This window comes from Prionailurus viverrinus, chromosome A1 (genome assembly GCF_022837055.1).
Source record: "Prionailurus viverrinus isolate Anna chromosome A1, UM_Priviv_1.0, whole genome shotgun sequence".
NCBI classification, from domain to species: domain Eukaryota; kingdom Metazoa; phylum Chordata; class Mammalia; order Carnivora; family Felidae; genus Prionailurus; species Prionailurus viverrinus.
This window is the reverse complement of record NC_062561.1, coordinates 189,975,966-189,997,212: the sequence shown is the minus strand read 5'-3', so window position 1 is coordinate 189,997,212 and position 21,247 is coordinate 189,975,966. Positions and strand designations below refer to the sequence as shown.

The following is a 21,247-nucleotide window of genomic DNA, read 5'->3' as shown; positions in this document are numbered from 1 at the left end:
ACAAAGGGCCGCCCAGCCTTTATGAATGACTTTGGATGGGCATGCTCGTTACGACCCCAAATCACAATTTTCTTTTGTAGAAAGGAAGATGTGGATTAAATCTTAGAACATGTTTGCGTGTCTTTTTCACATTCGTGTACCAGGTAACCAAGTTCAGACTGAACTGATTGCATAATACGTTTGCGATATAGAACTGTTCGTACTTACAGTGTTTTTGTAAACATAAACTCCAATTTGTTGTCTTTTTTATATCCGTTTATGTAACATTTAAGGAAAGACGAACCAGAGTTTAAAAAAAAAAAAAAAAGTTTATTTAGAGGCTCCGGGGTGGCTCAGTCAGTTAAGCCACCAACTGACTCTTGATTTCGACTCAGGGCATGATCTCACTATTCATGAATTTAAGCCCCGAGTCGGGCTCTATTCTGACAGCGCGGAGTCTGCTTGGGATACTCTCTCTTCCTCCCTCTCTCTCTCTCTCTCTCTGCCCCTTTCCCACTCACATGCTCTCTCCCTAGCTCTCTCTCTCTCTCAAAATAAATAAGCAAACTTTAAAAAAATTAAAAAAGAGTTTATTTAGAAGGCAACATAACAAAAACAAATTGTACCACTGTGGTTTTCTTTTAATACAAGACTCATGATGGGAAGCTGCAGCCAGTCTTGAGGAATGCGTTTCTCTAGAAAGTTGGGTTTCTTAAAAAACAGCATGTGTGAAGCACACATGATTAACAAAGATTCCCTTTGAGGCAGAAAAAAAAGCCTTTTCCCCCGATTAATAATTATACACAAATATTTATCCTGCTTTATTTTCCATCATCAAAAAAGGGAAATAACTCAAATGTTCATAAACAGATGAATGGATAAACTAATAGCAGTAGATCCAAAGAACATTACTCAGCCAAAAACAAAAAAAAAAAAAAAGAAGGAAAAAAAGGCTGAGCTAACTCATAGAATATCATTGATGGATCTCAAAGTAATTATGAAACATCAAAGAAATCACATACAAAAAAGAGTAAACATTTTAGGATTCCAATCATATAAATTGTAGAACATGAAAAGGTACCTATTATAAGTGGCAGGCTTATCATTTCTGTGTAGAAAGGATGGGGTGGCAATCTGGTTGAGGGCAAGTTTTGGGAGACAATTTTAAACTACTTGTACATAGCATTTTGAATAAATATAAGGAATCTCTACTACCCAGACTGAGGGTTGGCGAGGGGACATTAAAACTCCCTAAAATAATACCCCTGAGGTCACCAGTGGGTAATACTTAAAGACATTGTCAGCACCCAGCACCTAGCTCCCCAGAGTCAATATGGGTTCTAACTCCTCTTAGCCGGTTCTTCAGGGTTTTTTTTTTTAATTCTATGAGCCATCTGTATTAATAGAATAAGTACCTTTTTTGGTTTAACTTACACAAAGTTGGTTTCTATTACTTGCACCACAGAAAGCTGATATGATGGGGACCCGGGCACCTGATGGGATGAGGTGATCTTTAAAGTCCCTTTCGATGCTGTGGTTCTAAGATAAGCACAAATAGAATTAAACCTCTCTCAAAGGAATCAATAGTTATAGATGTGCTGGGGAGACAATACTTGACTTGGTATCTCAAACAGATATGTTGGCTGTAGACACTTTAAGACAATGAAATAAAGTATAATTTGCAGCCTTGGGGATATAGTTCCAGAAACTGGCTCAAAGTACACTTACTAGTGACACTCAGCAAAATTTGGAAGGAGACTCTGCCAGAATACCATCATCCATTCCATTGAGAATGATGTCAATACATAATAAAATAATTGAGTGAATGTTGCGGGGAGCAGGAATCTGTAAACATAAAGAGGATAATGGAATCATAAACATTAATCAGCATCAGGAACAAACAGGGCTAAAGGAAACCTGAAGAATTCTCTAACAGGATTCAAGTAACTCGCCAGAAAATAACCATACTTCATATATCTGATTGTCATTCCTATATGTAGTGTATCTTATATATATTGGGAAATCTTCTAATGTCTGCTCACTGTGGTTTGCATCTCAGCTTAGGTATAGTAATGAACACTGAGGGGAAGAAAGCATATTTTTACTCTGAATTGGAGTGGGTAGGTGGTAAGAGTATATAGTTCTACTAAATTTGGCATAGAAAAACGTTTCTATTGATTCAAAATCAACTTCTTTATGAAAATTTCTTCTGAAAAGCAATCCCCTTAGTTTTTTTTTTGTTTTTTTGTTTTTTGTTTTTTGTTTTTTGTGTTTTTTTTTTTGGTTTTTTTTTGCAGATAAGAGCAGTGTTTCAGGCAAGACAAAAAGCATTCTGTTCCGTTGAAACTGACCCCTCAGCTTTTGGGCTTCTAATGGCAAATTAAATTCACCTCAGCAAGAAAATTAAATCACAAAAAAATAACTTTTGTAATGTGGGAAATAGCTGGTGGATTGATCTTTATGAATTTCCTTATTTCTTTACCTTATAATGGTTTTTCTTAATGGCAGCACCAGCATTAAGAAAACAAAACACATTTGATAGAAATTCTTTGTCTTCCCTTTTTAAATTATTTAGTAACATTGGGTAGCTAAGAAATTGTGCTCCTATAAAACTCCCTATGTTAATTGTGGCCAGCAGATTAGTAATTATAACTGATTATACAAAGCAGGAAAGGGCCACACTAATGCTAGGGAGTAAAACGTGCAATTAGATGGCTCAGCTTTAGACGTCTTCACTCTGAATCTCTGTGAAGAATGAAGAAGAAAGCTCTGTACCAAAATTGAAGGGGACCAGTTTTCTGATTGTGTCCTAGGGGATTTGGATAAAGCTCAAGCAATTTGAAGCATACCCTCAGGTTGTACTCAGCAGAATTCCTGACCTCTGCCACATCCTATCTATCATAAGCCTTTATCAGGAGAAGATGCCAAATCACAAGCCATTTGGTGGCATATAATTGCTTCGACATTGACAGCAGAGGAGTATATATCATCTCCTCTGTTAAAAAGGGAGTGAGTGTTTCAAATGGAAGAAGACTGACTATAAAAGCAAATTTAAATAAACACAAAAAGGAAGCTAAACCAATACTAAATGGAAAGGAATATCAACATAACATGAAAGCTTAAATACAGATTGAAAAAACAATAATGTATGATTTCTAATCAGACTCTTTATGGTCTATTAGAAATATTGAAGAATCAAGAGTTGAAAGAATCAAGAGTTGAAAGGAAGGAAGGAAGGAAGGAAGGAAGGAAGAAAGAAAGAAACTTAGAACAGCTTACGGAATCTTGGACTGATTTTAGATGGTGTATGAAGTATTATGGTTGGTTCACAGATACAAAATTAAATAATATGGACCCATCAGTCTCAATTCTTTTGCTTACATCAAGAGGGAAGTCTCAGGGCTGGTCTGTCTTCAATTTCTCTTTAACACCTCCAAAACTCCCTTTAAAAAGGAAAAACAGAGCAGATTACAGGCTCTGAGCCTTAGGCAGACAATAACATCTACTCAAATTTAACTACATTATGTTGTTTTTATTACATCTATTTTTGTGGTTACTCTATTTATGGCAAGTGAACTGGTTTCCATTTGTAATCGGCCTATAAATTATTTTCTTTATTTACATTTTTAAAAACCGAGTCAACTTAAGGACCAACATTAGATAAATTAGAGTACTGGGTGCAAAAACAGAAAACCAGTAATGGGTTCAATGAAGTTAGGCAAAAATGTTATAATGGCCCTGAAATGACTTCAGTTAAGAAAACATTAGCTTAAAATCACAGACTGTTAGAGCTAGAGGTGAGTCGGAGCTAGCAATCCAAATCGCCTCATTTTACAGGAGGAGACCAAGACGGAGAGGGCGCCGTTTGCCAGCAACTGTCATCACAGTTTGTAATGGCAGAGCCAAGCTTTCATCTAAGCCTGTTGCCACGTCCACCACTGCTTTGCCATTATTTAATTTGTAGCCTTCTCAAAAGCTATATGTGTTGGAATTGGCGAGATGTGTCCAGTCCACAATGGTGTCAAAGTGAGAAGGCAGGCCACAAAGGAATTTAGATTTGCTAACGCAGATCAAACTTGTGCAACTTGCAAAACTACAGTGACATCTAGTGGTATTGTTTGATAATGTAACTCGATGCAACCCTTGCTTTGAGAAGGCTTCTCTTTAAAAAGCAAACATTTTATATGTAGAATATCCCTGTTTGAGTTTGTTTTCTCATGAATAGATGTATTTTTAACAAGAATACAACATAAAAGTTGTGTCCTTGCGCAGCATAACAGAGGCACGTGTTGATCGTTTGTCCTATCATTGACGATGTTAATTTTGACTGGCTAAAATGCTATCAGCCAGTTACCGTCCTTTCTTTTCTAATCAACAAGTGATTTGTGGGACAATATTTCCAAGCTTTGTAAATATCTTTTTCTTCAAACTTTCATCTACTAGCTTTTGTATCCATTGATAATCCTTGCCTGAATTCTTCATTATTATAATGGTTACGAAATGGTCATTCTCTAGTTCTGTCATCATTTTACTGAAAGAATAACTTTCCGTCTTATTTATTTTGTATATATTTATTAGTATGGACTCATGAATTATAATATCATCTATAATCTACATAATATATTATATTTATTGATATCCAATATGGCTGTCATAATTAGAGCAGATATGTAAAATTTCTCTAGGGTCTCAACCAAGTATGTCCTCTCTCACCTCTGGGTATTTGCTCTTGCTGTTCCCTCTCATTTGAAGACCTCTTCCCAATAGATAATAGTAGGTAAGAATTCATGAGTTTATTCATGTATGTATTACATAGTAGCTATTTCATATAAAGTATTATATAGAGTATAGATTATATATTCATGCATAGGTTACAGACTATAATCTATATATACTCAATACATTATGTATAGGTTTATACTATACATTATCTATCACTATTGCTATTTATTCTATTCAAAAATACAAATGTCATGAAAGTCAAAAAGTATGAGGAATTGTTCTAATTATAAGGAGACTTAAGAAATGTAACAATGCAATGCAATGCATAATCCTGGATTAGATTCTGCACAGGGTGTGGGAAAGGAGTTGTAAACAGCTATAAAGGACATTAATGGGATAACTGATGAAATTTGAATAATCCTATTATTTAGATACTCTGGATTAAATAATAATACTATACCAGTGTTAAATATCCTCTTTTGATCATTTTACTGTGATTATGTAAGAAAATGTTCTTGCCTTAGAAACTGCACACTAAAATATTTAGGGATAAAGCAGCACTATGTCTGAAGCTTATTCTTAAGTGGTTCAAAAAATAGTGTGTGTGTGTGTGTGTGTGTATGTGTGTGTGTGTGTTGAGAGAGCAAATGTCAAGAAAATGCAGCAAAATTGTAACAATCAGTCAATCTAGGTGAAGGACACACAGAAGTTCTTTGTACTATTCAAATAACTTTTCTGTAAGTTTGAAATTACATCAAAATAAAGTTACCCTAAAAGGGAAAATAAAGTTTTGTGACATTTTAATGTCTTATTTATTGAAAAACAAATGAAAAAAGAGCAAAGCAAATCAGTAAATTCGTACCTAGCAGCTTGAGAATTTCAAAGTCTCAGCTACTAAGTTTCTTTCCACTGCTGCATACAGTTTGAAGTAAAGCCCCACTCTTTTCATTAGGGAATTATCATGCTAGTCAAGGAAATCTATTATAAATTACTAGTTTAAATTCCCCAGATGTCTGAAGAATTCCTCAAAGGCACACATATTTTTATAAAAGCTCACACATTTAATATCATCACACACAAAGGACTTTTATCCAGGTTGGGTTCTGGCATTGAACCAACCAGCTGTGATTACCCTTAATTTGGAATAGAAGAAGCTATGAGGAAAAAAAAAATGCTCTGAAATATAATTCTCATCTTAAAAGGAAGAGGAAGTGGTAAAGATGCAGTTGGAGAAAGGGACTCACTGGGTGTGGGAGGAAGTTGCTGGGAATATTGTAGAGAGAGAAAAATCAAAATACAAAAAAATCTCAGGATTTGGATAGAATCACAGTTGTCAGACTTACTAGCTGTGTGGTCTGTGGGATTAATTTATTTAACCACTAGAACCTCAGTCTCTCGCCTGTAGAATTGAGCTATTCCCAGTGAGTAATCTATACCTGGCACTCACTGTAAGTATTGACTGACCTCTAAGTCCTGGGCCAAGCAGGATGTGATAGTAGATAAATGGATAATGTCTGGCTGCTGGGGCATCCTGATCTCTTGCCTGCACCACCACAGCCTCTTAACAGGGTTCTACCATCCACTTTTGTGAATCCTTCCAATCCATTTTCCACACAACAGCAGAATGACCTTCCTAAAAGATAGTCTTCAGCTCCATGCCTAAACTTCCTAATGTGGTATACTGGCCCCTTTGTCACCTCATGGCCTTGTCCCCGAGTATCTCTCTAGGCTCTCTTTCTCCAGTCTCTAAGCTCTACTACTGGCTAACAGACCTTTGTGCAATGATATATAGATTCTATCTATACCTTGAAGGTCCAGTATGGCAGCCAGTAGCCATACATGGCTATTGAGCACTTGAAATGTGGTTAATGTGACTGAGAAACTGAATTTTTAATTTTTGAAATTTCATTTAAATTTATTTATTTTTTCTGCTTTATTTTATTTTAATTTATTTTGATTTTATTTTTTCTTTTTTTAAATTTACATCCAAGTTAGTTAGCATATAGTGCAACAATGATTTCAGGAGTAGATTCCTTAGTGCCCCTTACCCATTTAGCCCAACCCCCCTCCCACAACCCCTCCAGTAACCCTCAGTTTGTTCTCCATATTTCAGTCTCTTATGTTTTGTCCCCCTCCCTGTTTTTATGTTATTTTTGTTTCCCTTCCCTATGTTCATCTTAAAGTCCTCAGATGAATGAAGTCATATGATTTTTGTCTTTCTCTAATTTCACTTAGCATAATAGCCTCCAGTTCCATCCACATAGTTGCAAATGGCAAGATTTCATTCTTCTAGATTGCTGAGTAATACTCCATTGTATATGTATACCACATCTTCTTCATCCATTCATCCATCAATGGACATTTGGGTTCTTTCCATACTTCAGCTATTGTTGATAGTGCTACTATAAACATGGGGGTGCATGTGTCCCTTCGAAACAGCACACCTGCATCCCATGGATAAATGCCTAGTAGTGCAATTGCTGGGTCGTAGAGTAGTTCTATTTTTAGTTTTTTGAGGAATCTCCATACTGTTTTTCAGAGTGGCTGCTCCAGCTTGCATTCCCACCAACAATGCAAGAGATCCTCCTTCTCCACATCCTCGCCAATATTTGTTGTTGCCTGAGTTGTTAATGTTCGCCATCTTGACAGGTGTAAGGTGGTATCTCATTGTGGTTTTGACTTGTATTTCCCTGATGATGAGTGATGTTGAGGAAATTTCATTTAAATTTAAATAGCCACATGTGGCTAGTGGGTACCATATTGGACACAACAGACACGTGAAGTTTCTTTAGGTTCCCAACCAACTGCACCTCTCTTGCCTCTGGGTCTTTGCCCTTTTGCTATTCTCTCTCATTCAAAGACCTACCTTCTCTTTGTCCTTTGTCTCAGCCTAAACACCACTTGTTAAATGCTTTTATAGAACAGGATGCACATAATCTTTGCCACTGACAAAATTTTAACCATCTTTAATTTCTGAAAGTAAGGCTATATTTCAAAGCAATGATAACACTTTAACTGTGCCTTTTGATTTCCACTGACAGATGTGCAAGGTGTTTTTCTTTTTGCCCTTGGCTATTCATTAATCCAATGAGTAGGGGGTGTCACTGAGTGGTCATAGGTCATGATTCATGCCATCAATGTGTTTTTTTGGCTTTCACATTTTTAAAATGGAGCCAAAATTTTAAATGGAAGAGACTTCATTAAAAATCTTCATTCCCAGATGCTCTGGAAAAAACACAGAACATCTGGATGCACATTCACTTCTACTCAGCAATAACCAGCTAGACTCATTCCAAAATGGTCATCACTAGCCATATATGGCTATTTAAATTTAAATTAATAAAAATTAAATAAAATTCAAAATTCAATTCTTCAGTCACACTAGCCACATTTCAAGTGCTCAAGTCACACATGGCTAAAGGCTACTATCCAGTTGGACAGGGCAGCTACAGAACATTTTGATCAACATAGAATGTTCTATTGAGCTACATTTCCTAGAGTGTAGTTAGGAGGCAGGGAGTAGATGCCAGCTTAAGGGGCAGGAGCTCCTAAGCTACTATTGAGTATTTTTTTAAATGTTTATTTATTTAATTTTGAGAGGGAGAGAGAAAGAATGAGCAGAGGAGGGGCAATGAGAAAGGGAGAGAGAATCCCAAACAGGCTCCACACTGTCAGGGCAGAGACAGACACGGGGCTCCAACTCACAAACCAAGAGATCATAACCTGAACCAAAATCAAGAGTCAAGACACTTAACCAACTGAGCTGCCCTAGGTTTCTTATTGAATATCACAGTGGGAATGGACCTAGATTTTCTGATATTTCCCAAGAACTCAAGAATCCAGATTTTTTATGTGAAACCTCCCAGTTTGTAAATGCTAGCTCAAATGTTTTAGAAATATTGTCTAAGCAAAACAAAGCAAGTTTTGTCGGTCAGATTGATCCCCTAGGTGCCAATTTGCCAGCTCTGAGCCCAAAGTTTGGCAGAGGCATCAGAGATCAGGATGCCTGAGGTTGAGAATACAAAGGTTCAGTGTTGGACAGTCTGGGATGGGGGCAGGGGTGGGTGGGAGGTACACCCATGGCCTTTTAGAAATCAATCTTCCGCCGCCAGCAACATCAAAACACAGAGGCTCCCATCTTCCAAGTTCACTTTTTTGTGAGTTGTGCAACATAGCTCATAATAACAAAAATATAAGTGCCCCTTAAATTTTCAGCTGTGCTTCATCTTTTCTAAGGGAGAGGGAAAGAATTTCAGAGTAAATTTGGAAAGACTAGTGGGTTTTGGAAAAGATTTATTGAACTAGAAAGAAAATGGGAATTTATAACGCTTATAAGGCTATCTCTCAGTGATGTAATACTTCTCTTGGGAAGGAAGTAGTTTTATATTTTAAAATTCTCTAAACCAAGACTTGACTCTCCAGTCCCAAACACTGTCCATCTGTTCCTGCAAACAGTGTGACTGCATGGTCTGGACCATTGGGTGGGATCATTATAACCAGAAAGAGAGCATTTTCCTAATAAATAGTACAAGGACATTTTTTAAAGAATTTCATTTATTTTTTAAGGGGTGCCTGGGTGGCTCGGTTGGTTGGGCGTCTGACTTCAGCTCAGGTCATGATCTCACCATCCGTGGGTTCAAGCCCCGTGTCGGGCTCTGTGCCGACAGCTCAGAGCCTGGAGCCTGCTTCTGATTCTGTGTCTCCTCTCTCTCTCTCTCTGCCCCTTCCCCGCTCATGCTCTGTCTCTCTCTCGCTAAAGTAAAGTAAAATCATAAATAAAAGAATAAAGAATTTTATTTTTTAAATGTTTATTTATTTTGAGAGAGAGAGAGCGTGAGAGATAGAATCCCAAGGAGACTCAGCACTGTCAGTATAGAGCCTGATGCAGGACTCAAATTCACGAGCCCGAGATCATGACCTGAGCCAAAATCAAGAGTTGGACACTTCCCCGAATGAGCCACCCAGGTACCCCAGCACAAAGACATTTTATAGCTAATAGTTTCCAAATTCCATATCTTGACGGGCTGTGGCTTGCCATATAGTAAGATTTATTCTGCACCCTGACTTTGATTTACTTGTTTCCCTTTTATAAAGAATTTACCAAAAAATGGATTCCAATTGATAGTTTTAAATATTATATCTCAGAAACTTTCACTGTTCTGTATTTTCACCAAAGCTCACATATAACACCTTTTAATTTAACAAAGCAGGTCTCTTGAATGCAACATAATACACATGGATATTTGGATATTGTTTTGAGGTGAGCAGAAATGATAAGAAGAACACTAGACTGGAATTCAGAAATCTAAGCACTGTTCCCAGTGCAACCGTCAGCTGTGTGTGGTCTTGGACGGTTGAACAGTTGGCTCTCTTATAAAACAGGGCAGGTGATCTAGATTTCTGAAGACTGGGTTACTTCTAAAATTCTATGGTTCTTTAATTCTGTATGTTTGTGGGGGGAAAAAACTGACAATGTAAAACTGAAAATATAGTTTCAGACATTTCTAGATGGTTAATCAACCAAAAATGGTCAGGTCTCACACGTGTACCTGCACTGACATGCTGGCCAGGCTTTGCTGTTCCACTGCAGAAGCCCTGTAAACTGCTGGAATACTTACCCATAAATGTTTCTCAGAGGCAAATGTCTTTGTGTGTATTTCTTCTCTAAGAATCGTCTTCCATAAAAGCAGTAGTTCCAAAAACAAGGAACCACCCGCCTCACCAAAATAGTAGGAATATTTGCCCTAGATCAAAGTTGGTTCTCGCATTTTAATGGGTCAGAATCATCTGCAAAATTGATACAAAGAACAAATAGTCTCCTTCCCAAACGTACCCAGTCAGAATCCATGGGGTTGGGCCCAAGCATGATATTTTTCACAAGCTTCCTATCTCCTTCCAACGCTCAACAAAGATGGAGAAACACTGGCCCAAGTCCATGTAACAATGTGGTGATATCACAGAATGCAAACTTCACGTGTAGAATCAAACTGAAAATACATTCAAATGAGACACTTGGTCACTGATTCTGTTCAATGACTACTACAATTAAAGAAAAATGAAAATACAGATTCTACACTTTCACAAATTAACATCAGATTTATCCACATTGCTCCTGGTTCTCTTATATTTTTCACTTCAATCAATACAGAGGTATTTGCACTATACAATGTCGTTAAATGAACAGCCAAGTTTGCCAGTAATCACAGCATCTCCTACTTGAACAAAAGTTTGATGATAATCTACTTTTTGAAAGCAGGTAGTGGCGGAGACAGGATCTGGGGTGAAATCAGAAAGCCTACTTGACCCACTTCAGCTCCTGCCAACTGTTACCAGGCAGGAATGAATAACTTCATGCAGCCAGCTCTTCCAAGTTTCCAAGAGAAGCCAGAAATTGGATTTGTATGTATGAGCCTGCAATTTTCAAATGGTTGGCAACGAATTTAAATTTTTTTTTTAAAAAATTCATTTAGGGATGCCTGGGTGGCTCAGTCAGTTGAGTGTCCGACTTCGGCTCAGCTCATGATCTCGTGGCTTGTGAGTTCGAGCCTCACGTTGGGCTCTGTGCTGAGAGCTCAGAGCCTGGAGCGTGCTTCGAATTCTGTGTCTCCCCCTCTCTTTCTGTCCCTCTCCCACTCGCTCTGTCTCTCTCTTAAATAAATAAATAAATAAATAAATAAATAAATAAATAAATCATTAAAAAATAATTTTTAAAATAATAAAAAAAATAAAAATTCATTTAAAAGTACACCTTTAGAAGACGGTCAAGATGTTGGAGCGGCATGGAGACCCTGAGTTTGTCTTGTCTCTGAAACATAGCCAGATCAGCACCAAACCATTTTGAATACCTAGGAAATCGATCTAAGGATTAACACAACAATCTGCATAACTTGAGCCACAGAACTCGGCAGGTACATGGTGTGGAGAGGTGAACTGGGGGAGAGAAAAGCCACAGAGGATAGAGAGCTGTTTTTGTGGAGAGAGGACAGAAAGAGAGAAAGGGAGAGAGTGTGGTGCATTGGGATGTGCAAGAAAAGCACTCCCCTGAAAATAGCTGGAAAGAAAGAGAGAGTAAGAGTGAAAACACTAGCAGGGGACTGAACAAGAAATCTGTTCTCCAAAACCATTGGTGGGAAGCAAGGAGAGGGTTTCAATACCACCAGGATGTTATAAACAGTGGAGCACAGAGTCTGAAGTTTTGGAGCTCAGTGCCTAATGGTGCTCTGGTGAGGAAACAGGACGAATCCCCAGAAGCAGGCAGTGCAGTCTGAGGGGTCCATGTGCCACACAGGGAGAAGTGGTTGTCCTGTTTGGAGTGCATTTGGTAGAGGGCATATGGCCTCCCCACAGGCAAAGGTCTTAGCAGACCCCTGAAAGGCACCATGTTTGCCGCTACTGGGACACAGTCGCCAGAGTGTGGTGAAACCTGGCGCTGGCTGTGTGTTGTGATTTGCCATAATTTCTGAACCTCTGCCTCTGTGTGATTGCAAGAAACTCTTCTGGGGCAAGCCGGCACCCTGCCATTGCTCAGCAAGATCCTTCCCCCAGAGAATTGGTGCAGGTCCAAGCCACAGGGGTCTCAGAAGCATGGGGTTTTGCAACACAGCCCCATCTGAGATAAAACTCTGGAGGGAGGTGCTACCTGGCAGGTGAACAGCTTGGACACGGACAGGGTGGAGGAGAGGAGTGGATGGAGGCCTGAGACAAAGAAGAGATATTTGATCAAAGGTCGGTGAGAGTGCAAAGTTCCTGTGCCAGAGACTAGGGAGCTGGATGAAGCCATTTCCACCTCTACCACACAGCTGCATGCACATCGCACTGACCCACCCCAGTAAGCTAAGCAGTGCCACCTGGTGGATAATGGAGCCCTTACACCACCCCCCCACCAACTGCGCCCTCCAAGCACATTCCCTAGAAGACCAGCACAAGTCACTCCACCTGCTTAGTGCACAGACTATAGAAGACTTCATACTTTCAGTCCTAGAGAAAACAGGATGTAACTTCTTTAGGTTTCATTCTGTTTTCTGGTTCCTTTATCTGTTCATTTTCTTTGCTTCTGTTTTTGCTTAAATTGTTTTATTTTTTCTTTTTTTCCCTTTCTTTCTTTTCTTCCCCATTCTTGGATACAGAAAAGAGAAAATTTTATTTTTTATTACTTTATTTTAAATATTTTATTCTATTTCATTTTATTTATTCATTTTATTCTATTTTATTATATATATTTTTCATTTTTAAATTTTTTCTTACTTTTTTTCTTTTCTTTCCCTTTTTTCTCTATTCTATCAAGTTTCTTTTAACAACCAGACCAAAATGCACCTAGGATCTAGCTTTCTTTATTTGATTTTTTGTTTTGTTTTTACTTTTTTAATTTTAATTTTTAATTTTATTAATTTTTTCTTCCTTCAAAATGACAAAATGAAGGAATTCACCCCAAAAGAAAGAACAGGAGGAAATGATAGACAGGGGCTTAATCAACATATATAAACAAGATGTCTGAACTAGAATTTAGAACCACAATAATAATACTAGCTGGGGTTGAAAAAAGCATAGAATACTTTTCTGTGGAGATTAAAGAAATAAAATCTAGTCAGGACGAAATTAAAAATGCTATCACCAAGATGCAATCTCGGGTGAAAGCCACGAAGGCAAGAATGGATGAGGCAGAACAGTGAATTGGTTATTTAGAAGATAAAATTATGGAGAATAATGAAGCAGGAAAAAAAAAGAGGGATGGGTATTGAGGAGGGCACCTTTTGGGATGAGCACTGGGTGTTGTATGGAAACCAATTTGACAATAAACTTTATACATTGAAAAAAGAAAAGAAAGAAAAAAAGAGGGAAACAAAGGCAAAAGGTCACAATACAAAACTTAAAGAACTCAGTGACTTATTAAAAAGGAATAACATCTAAATCATAGGAGTCCCAGAAGATGAAGAGAGAGAAAAAGGGGCAGAAGGTTTATGTGAGCAAATTATAGTGGAAGACTTTCTAATCTGGGGAAAGACACAGACATCAAAATCCAAGAAGCACAGAAAACTCCCATTAGATTCGACAAAAAAACAACAAATCAGTCAAATTCATGAAATATACAGACAAGGAAAGAATTATGAAAGCAGGAAGGGAAAAAATGTCCTTAACCTATAAGGGAATACAGATCATGTTCACAGCAGACCTATCCAGAAACTTGGCAGGCCAGAAAGGAGTAGCAGGATTTATTCAACATGATGAATCAGAAAAATATGCAGTCAAGAATTCTTTATCCAGCAAGACTGTCATTCAAAATAGAAGGAGAGATAAAGAGTTTCCCAGACAAACACAAACTAAAGGAGTTCGTGACCACTAAACACCCTGCAAGAAACTTTAAGGGGGATATTTTGACTGGAGAAAAGACAAAACAAAACAGACCAAAAGCAACAAAGTCTAGAAAGAACCAGAGAACACCTCCAAAAACACCAACTCAAAAGGCAACACAATGGTGCTAAATTCATGTCTCAGTACTCACTCTAAGTGTCAATGGACTAAATACTCCAATTAAAAGACATAGGGTATCAGAACAGATAAGAAAACAAGACCTATATGCTGCTTACAAGAGACTCATTTTAGACCTAAAGGCACCTGCAGATTGAAAGTAAGGGGATGGAAAATCATCTATCAAAAGAAAGCTAGAGTCGCCATACTTATATCAGACAAACTAGATTTTAAAAAGAAGACTGTAACAAGAAATGAGGAAGGGAATTATATCGTAATTAAGGGGTCATCCAACAAGATCTAACAATTGTAAATATTTATGCCAACATGGAAGCACCCAAATATATAAATCAAATAATCACAAACAAGAAACTCATTGATAATAGTACCATCATAGTAGGGGACTTCAACTCCCCACTTAGAGCAATGGACAGATCATCTAAGCAGAAAATCGACAAGGAAACAATGGCTTTGAATGATACACTGGACAGATGGACTTAACAGATATAGTCAGAACATTTCATCCTAAAGCAGCAGAGTACACATTCTTCTTGAGTGCACATGGAACATTCTCCAGAATAGATCACATACTGGGTCACAAATCAGCCCTCAAAAAGTAAAAAAAGATCGAGATCATACCTTGAATATTTTCAGATCACAATGCTATGAAACTCAAAATCAACCACAAGAAAAAAAATGGAAAGACAATGAACACTTGGAAACTAAAGAACATCATACTAAAGAACAAATGGGTGAATAGGTTAACCAAGAAATTAAAGAGGAAATTAAAACGTACATGGAAGCAAATGAAAATGAAAACATTACAGTCCAAAACCTCTGGGATGCAGCAAAAGCAGTCATAAGAGGGAAGTATATAGCAATCCAGGATTTCCTAAAGAAGGAAGAAAGATCTGAAATACAGAACCTAACCTTACACTTAAAAGAGCTGGGAAAAGAACAGCAAATAAAGCCCAAAACCAGCAGAAAAAGGGAAATAATAAAGATTAAAGCAGAAATCAATGATAGTGAAATTAAAAAACAACAACAGTAGAACAGATCAATGAAACCAGAAGCTGGATCTTTGAAAGAATTAACAACATTGATAAACCACTAGCCAGATTGATCAAAAAGAAAAAGGAAAGGACCAAAATAAATAAAATCACGAATGAAAGAGGAGAGATCATGGGGCCCCTGGGTGGCTCAGCTGGTTAAGCGTCCAGCTTCAGCTCAGGTCATGATCTCATGGTTCGTGAGTTTGAGCCCCACGTCAGGCTCTGTGCTGACAGCTCAGAGCCTGGAGCCTGCTTCAGATTCGGTGTCTCCTCTCTCTGCCCCTCCCCCACTTGTGCTCTGTTTCTCTCTCTCTCAAAAATAAATAAATGTAAAAAAAATTTCTTTTTTAAATAAAAAAAGAAAGAGGAGAGATCACAACTAACACCACAGAAATACAAACAATAATAAGAGAACATAATGAACAATTATATGCCAACAAATTGGGTAATCTGGAAGAAATTCCTAGAACCATATAAACTACGAAAACTGAAACAGGAAGAAATAGAAAATTTGAACAGACCAATAACCAGTAAAGAAATTGAATTAGTAATCAAAAATCTCCCAACAAACAAGAGTCCAGGGTCAGATGGCTGTCCAGGGGAATTCTACCAAACATTTAAGGAAGAGTTAACACCTATTCTTTTGAAGCTGTTCCAAAAAATAGAAATGCAAGGAAAACTTCCAAATTCATTCTATGAAGCCAGTATTACCTTGATTCCAAAACCAGACAAAGACCCCACTAAAGGAGAACTATAGACCAATTTCCTTGAGGAACATGGATGCAAAAATTCTCAATAAGATACTAGCAAACTGGATCAAACAATACATTAAAAGAATCATTTACCACGATCAAGTGGGATTTATTCCTGGGATGCTGGTTCAATATCCGCAAATCAATCAATGCGATACATTACATTAATAAAAGAAAGGATAAGACCCACATTATCCTCTCAAAGGATGCTTAAAAAGCATTTGACAAAATACAATATCCTTTCTACAACATTGTTCTTGATAGAACGATCATACTGCAAGATCAGAAAGGCCATAATATGAAAGACCCACTGCTATTATCATCCTTAATAAAGAAAAACTGAGATCTTTCCCCCTACCATCAGGAATACGACCACGATGTCCACTCTCACCACTGTTATCCAACATAGTGTTGGAAGTCCTAGCCTCAACAATCAAACAACACAAATAAATAAAACGTATCCAACCAGCGAGGGGGAGGTCAAACTATCATTCTTGGCAGATGACATAATACTCTATGTAGAAAACCCAAAAGACTCCACCAAAAAACTGCTAGAACTGATTCATGAATTCAGCAAAGTCACAGGATATAAAATCAATTCGCAGAGATCGGTTACATTTCTATACATCAATAATGAAGCAGAAGAAACAGACATCAAGGAATCAATCCCATTTTCAATTGCACCAAAAGCCATAAAATACCTAGGAATAAACCTAACCAAAGAGGTGAAAAATCTATACACTGAAAACTACAGAAAGCTGAACAAACTGTAGAAAGAACTTATAGAAACTATAGAAAGAAAGTGAAGAAGACACAAAAAAATGGAAAAATATTCCATGCTCATGGATTGGAGGAACAAATATTGTTAAAATGTCAATACTACCCAAAGCAATCTACATATTCAATGCAATCCCTATCAAAATAACACCAGCATTCTTCACAGTGCTAGAACAAACAATCCTAAAATTGGTATGGAACCAGAAAAGACCCCAAATAGCCAAAACAATTCTGAAAAAGAAAACCAAAGCTAGAGGCATCACAATTCTGGACTTCAAAGTGTATTACACAGCTGTAATCATCAAGACAGTATGATACTGACACAAGAACAGACACATAGATCAATGGAGCAAAATAGAGAACCCAGAAATGGACCCACAAACGTATGGCCACCTAATCTTTGACAAAGCAGGAAAGAATATCCAATGGCAAAAAGACAGTCTCTGCAACAAATGGTGTTGGGAAAACTGGACAGCAACATGCATAAGAATGAACCTGGACCACTTTCTTGCACCATACACAAAAATAAACTCAAAATGGATGGCAGATCTATGAAAAGACCTTTAACCTTGGCCAAAGCAACTTCTTACTTGACATATCTCCAGAGGCAAGGGAAACAAAAGCAAAAATGAACTTTTGGGACCTCATCAAGATAAAAAACTTCTGCACAGTGAAAGAAAAAAATCAGCAAAACTAAAAGGCAACCGATGGAATGGGAGAAGATATTTGCAAATGACATATCAAATAAAGGGTTAGTATCCAAAATCTATAAAGAACTTACCAAACTCAACACCCAAAAAAACAATCCAGTGAAGAAATGGGCAAAAGACATGAATAGACACTTTTCCAAAGAAGACATCCAGATGGCTAACAGACACATGAAGAGATGCTCAACATCATTCATCATCAGGGAAATACAAATCAAAACCACAATGAAATACTACCTCACACCTGTCAGAATGGCTAACATGAACAACTCAGGCAACAACAGATGCTGACAAGGATGCAGAGAAAGAGGAATCCTTTTGTACTGCTGGTGGGAATGCAAACTGGTGTAGCCACTCTGGAAAACAGTATGAGGTTCCTCAAAAAATTAAAAATAGAACTACCCTACGACCCAGCAATTGCACTACTAGGTATTTACCCAAAGGATACAACAGTGCTAATTCAAAGGGGTACAGGCACCCCAATGTTTATAGCAGCACTATCAACAATAGCCAAAGTATGGAAAGAGCCCAAATGTCCATCTACTGAAGAATGGATAAAGAAGATGTGATACACACACACACACTAGAATATTACTTGGCAACTAAAAAGTATGAAATCTTGCCATTTGCAACAACGTGGGTGGAACTAGAGTGTATTATGCTCAGCAAACTAAGTCAGAGAAAGACAAATATCATATGACTTCACTCATATGTGGAATTTAAAGATACAAAGCAGATGACCATAAGGGAAGAGAAGCAAAAATAATACAAAAACAGAGAGGGAGACAAAATATAAGAGACTCTTAAATACAGAGAACAAACTGAGGGTTGCTGGCAGGGTTTGGGTGGGGGGCTGGGCTACAGGGATGAGGGACATTAAAGAGGACACTTGTTGGGATGAGTAGTGGGTCTTTTATGTAAGTGATAAAGCACTAAATTCTTTTCCTGAAATTATTATTACATTATATGTTAACTAACTTGGATTTAAATTAAAAAAAAAAACCATAAAAATAAATAAATAAAATTACACCTTTGAGGGGTGCCTGGGTGGCTCAGTTGATTAAGTGTCCGACTCTTGATTTCATTCAGCTCAGGTCATGATCTCACGGTTCATGAGTTTGAGCCCCGCATAGGGCTATGCACTGAGAGTGCAGAGCCTGCTTAGGATTCTCTCTCTCCCTCTCTCTCTCTCTGCTCCTCCCCAGCACACACTCTCTCTCTCTCTCTCTCTCTCAAAATAAATAAATAAACATTTTTTTAAAAAGTGCACCTTTAGGGGCGCCTGGGTGGCGCAGTCGGTTAAGCATCCGACTTCAGCCAGGTCACAATCTCGCAGTCCGTGAGTTCGAGCCCCGCGTCGGGCTCTGGGCTGATGGCTCAGAGCCTGGAGCCTGTTTCCGATTCTGTGTCTCCCTGTCTCTCTGCCCCTCCCCCGTTCATGCTCTGTCTCTCTCTGTCCCAAAAATAAATGAAAAAAAAAAAACGTTGAAAAAAAAGTGCACCTTTGAGGTCAAACAATAAAACCAAGAAAAATTCATCAGCCCAGATTTCACCTGAATACCCCAGGTTTGTAAACTATTCTAGAAAGCTCTGAGTTCTGTATCTGAATTGAGTCAGATAATCAAAAACCACTCACCGAAATGACCTCATCTCTCTGGCATGTAATGTTATGCTCTCTGCCTCTACTACTAACAGAATTCTCTGCCATTTGTGAACTATGGGGTTTATCCATATTAAGTCACATATTAAGTTCATTTGTTCACTCAGATATGTAGAGAGCTCCTGCCCCACCCCAGGCACTGGTAACACAGTGGTAACCCAAACCTTAGCTAACTTTAACATTTCGCATAGCACATAAGAAAACACATAAAGCTTATCACTCAGTCCATGGTAACGATTAAAAATTCAGATGGGCAAAATCTTAAGAGCAGTATGACACCTCAGCGATCATTTTTTTCAGATGAGGCTGAAGCCCAGAAAAACAAAGTCTGGCCAAGGATCACACAGCTCAAAAAGGAATAAAAATTTTAGCCCAGAGCTCTTGCCTTTAGTCTAGCCTCCTCTCCTCTGTGCCTATTTGCCCAAATCCAAGGGGACGGATAAATGATTGTCAGAGGAAACTAACAGGCATGGTGCCACTCAGGGAGATGACTTCAGTTTGGCAAGTTCTCACTTGGAAAGTAATAGAACATTCATCTAGAAGTGACACAGAATTTCTTCTACATTCATGGGAATTATAATTTCCAGCTAGTCAGAAGCCATTCTATTTTACCTTAGAATATATAAAACAATAGAAAAGCAAGGAGTTACTTATATCTATTAAGAATAGAAAGAAAAAATAAGGCTCACACAGCCAACATTCATGAAAAATAGATTAGGAAAAGGACACCAACATCAGTTTTAGTAAGAGCAAGGAAAATGGATAGGACTCTAGAATCATGGTTACCTGCAGGGTTTACTCAGTCTTTACTAGAAATGCCCCACCTTCACTTTAAACCACACTGCAATTAAATGTCAAGAAAGGGAGTATATTTCTGCATGGCCAAAAGAATAACTCGTTCTATAAGCTGCTCCTAGTATTTTTTATTATTTTCCAAGCAAGTACTACCTATAAAATGCAACTTTATTTTTAAGTCATAGCAGTCTCTATTTTCAAAGTTGGTGTGCCTTAACTGACAAATTACAGAATTGTGTGGTATATGTTTGAATTTCAGATGCCTGATGATAGGCAGTAGACTTTAAAAATAGAAGTAAAAGTGACTCCTCGGTAAGTGGGGGTGTGCTTGTCAATGAAGGGAATTCTGCTAGCGCTGAATGTAAAAGTAACTTTTTACATTTTTACATTAACTGAGCCTGGGTGGCTCAGTCGGTTAAGCGTCTGACTTTGGCTCAGGTCATGATCTCATCATGGTTTGTGGGTTCAAGCTCTACATCAGGCTCTGTGCTGACAGCTTGGAGCCTGGAGCCTGCTTCAGATTCTATGTCTCCCTTGCTCTCTGTCCCTCCCTCGCTCACACTCTTTCTCTCTCTCAAAAATGAAAAACATTAAAAAAAATTCTTAAAAGAAACTTGAAAAGACTAATTCCAAAAGGGAGATTATGGGTTATTTTTATTCTTTTTAAATACTTTGTTTTCCAAATAATAAGCAGGGCTTCAAAATGAGGAAAACGTATTTTTAAAACTTATGTAGGATTTACAAAATAATTGAAACCTTGTAATTCCTACTTTCAATTTGCCATGATTCTAAAATTGGACTCTATTTTTATGAAAGCCAGAGTAGAAGCAATGAGAGTGTAAAACTTATTTGCTAAAAGGTGTGTTTATTACCTTGGCATATAAGGTGTTAATACTTAAATCTCCGTAAGGCCCTTTTCCCATTACCAGAGCCGTAGGAAAATAAGACCTTCCTTTTAAACCTGAAAACTACAAAATTTTTCCTTCTGCCCTAACCAATTATATTCACAATTTGACATAATGTCAAAACCTTTAGGGAAAGCAGAGTGTTTCTGATGTAAAATGCTCATGAAAACACGGCATACTTCAGAGACAACACAGAAGCCCTAATGAGGGATCTCAAGGAGCCTCGTGTTCAGTCCAGTGTTTGAAAATCAGGCCTCTGGAGACATTCTGTGCCTATAGCATGGTTTAGATCACTAGAACAAGTTTAGGACATGAAAACAACACAAAGTAGAAATACATGTTAATAACTAGAATGAGGGTTTAGATTGTTTCATACTTTGATGTCAAAATTCATAAGGCAATAAAAAGTTCTTAAGAGAAAACTGATTATGAG

At 37.8% G+C, this 21,247-nt stretch overlaps 1 long non-coding RNA gene across 1 annotated transcript; it reads right to left on the bottom strand.

Moving 5' to 3' along the window:
• Positions 1 to 904: 904 nt before the first annotated feature.
• LOC125173965 (uncharacterized) lies at positions 905 to 10,682 on the bottom strand. Its single transcript, XR_007155215.1, has 4 exons — positions 10,535 to 10,682; positions 3,361 to 3,422; positions 1,708 to 1,824; positions 905 to 1,518 (listed from the first exon to the last, which is right to left on the bottom strand). It is a non-coding gene; the product is annotated as an uncharacterized LOC125173965 (long non-coding RNA).
• Between the last annotated feature and the right edge of the window lie 10,565 nt (positions 10,683 to 21,247).